The following is a 2,440-nucleotide window of genomic DNA, read 5'->3' as shown; positions in this document are numbered from 1 at the left end:
TATATAGCTGTATGAAAAATTTGATTTCATGACAATCATGTTTGAAATAATTCTCAATGGCTCATTCCAGATGGCAGATTTCAATGGCTATTTTCCCCCCAAATAAAATCACTATATAATATCAATATATATTTCCTAGCCTTGCTATTCTAGTTGGCTATAATTTACGCATTGAAGCTCTGATATATATATACATACATACACACATATATATAGAGATTTAATTTATATGAAATATAAGTAACTTATTGTAAGTAAGTTATTGAAAACATATTTAACACATTAATAAATTTCAACACATAGTAGTAATATATTTTAGGCTTTTTGTATTTTGTTTGTATTAATCAAATAATACTTTATTTAATAATAATATTTTTTTAACTGATGCATCCAAGACTTGAAATTGCAGAAATTGCAGCAGCATTGTTCAACACATCCCATAAAACCAAATGTTTAATTTGTGAAGTGCAGTACAGCAGTGGCGTGAAAGGGCAAGTGACATTTATGCCAACTGACCCAAAATGATCTCACATGGACATCAGGTCATCCTTATTGGGTGTTCTTGGTATGTCTAGACTTTAGACTCACCATGGATTTGGTTTTGGCCTACTTGTGTGGCATTAAAACTAAAAACACTTGAAAGATCTGCTGACCTGTGCATGTCCTCATAAGCAGGACATGCTGTTCCGTACATGCATATCTATACAATGAGAACCATGAAGGAACTATATAAATAAGCGTTTAATTTGTATTCACTACTGGTAGATACAATCACAAAGAGAAAGAAACCAATTGTATCCTGTTTGAATACAGTTTGTGTTTGTTTATGCAGCGCTATTCTCAAATATGCACATTGTGTTCCACGTATCACGTCACATAATGAGTGACTGTCAATGTGTAATGTGTACATATCAGTTCATTGAACACGACTGCGTAGCGTGTTACTAGTTTAAGCAGTACACCGAGTAACTAGGTCAGTGTTACGTAAGTAAAGTAAGCCTGCGGTAAAGCTAGACTGATGTGTGTCAGTATCTCATGATAGGCCAGACCAAGATATTCAACACTTCTGCCCTTTCGCAATTTACCAGACGATATAGGCTGTTTATTCTTGCCTTTTTTCACTAATCTCTTTCAGCTTGAGTGAAATTCTTTTTAGACAGCAGTCAAAACTTCTTCAAACATACTGAAAGGTTCACAATTATGTAATCTGATGTCAATAAATTTGATTCGATAAGGCTATAATTGCATGTTGTGAAATCTAATTACATAACTGTGGTATATAATTACGTAGGTGGATGAAGTATTAAAAAAAGACGAATGCATGAATAATGCAACAACTTTTTATTTTATTTTTTTGTTGAATTTTTGAAATGCACCCAAACCTAGCACTGAATATTAGTGTTTTTTACAATATGCATCTATTTCAAAACAGAGCAACAGAACAGCAGTGCCACGGTCTACTCAATAACACCAAACAAGCCTTGCTTGTTGTTTGTTTTTTTCCTCTTTCATTTTGATAAAACCATAAGAAAATAAAAACATCAAACATCACTCAGTTTAAAACACACTGAAAGTACGAAAGAGGATAGGTGACATTGTGGTGAGCAATTACGAAATCACAGTAAACTGGAAGTAAAGATGCAGCTAGTGATGAACAGGACAACACTTGGCCCCCAAAACAGTTCACAATACAGTGTAAAAATATTTTACATTTATACACGAGTGCCATAAGTTAACGTGACATGAAGACTTATTTTTAAAAATACAAAAGGGGGGTTGTGAGTAAATTTACAAGCATTCTTTGAAAAGTTAAAAGCAAACAAACAAGAAAACCTGCAACTTTAATTAAACCTCATTTTAGCAGGGAAACATATGCAGAGTAGCGGCTGACTAGCGAGGAGTCAGCCAACCAGTTAAAGATTGAAAAAACTGCAGCATCAGCTAGCTGAATCGCTTAACTAGGGGCCTCAAGGGCAAACGGACACTATGCTAGTTATCATCCATTTATACTGATGTAAGCAGGGTGGAGCTTTCCTGTAAACCCCATGCTAATAAGAGCAAAACATTCCTTTCACATTCATAACCAGAGAGGAAGAGAGAGTCATTTTGCATTAAGTCTAGAATATTTTTTCTGTTCTTTCTGGAACAGGTTACGAAGAAAATCGATGTTTTTACATCAGTTGGTGTATAAGAAAAACTATAAACATGGAGGCTACACAAAAGGGAAGCTAGATATGTTCTTTTAGGGTAGGTTTAAAATTTTAAACATTATCTGGAAAAGACATGTTACGCTAAACGCCAAGTAGTGTATCAAGACCAGACAATGAGTTATAACTGCAATGAGAACACATTTTAGTATCTATGACATGAAGCTTACATCAACACGCTAATGTATCTGTAAAGGCTTTGGGGCATTTTGACATTTTCCTATAAAAGGACA

The sequence above is a fragment of the Sinocyclocheilus anshuiensis genome, unplaced genomic scaffold (assembly GCF_001515605.1).
Source record: "Sinocyclocheilus anshuiensis isolate Anshui unplaced genomic scaffold, SAMN03320099.WGS_v1.1 scaffold4874, whole genome shotgun sequence".
NCBI classification, from domain to species: domain Eukaryota; kingdom Metazoa; phylum Chordata; class Actinopteri; order Cypriniformes; family Cyprinidae; genus Sinocyclocheilus; species Sinocyclocheilus anshuiensis.
This window is presented reverse-complemented; position numbering follows the sequence as displayed.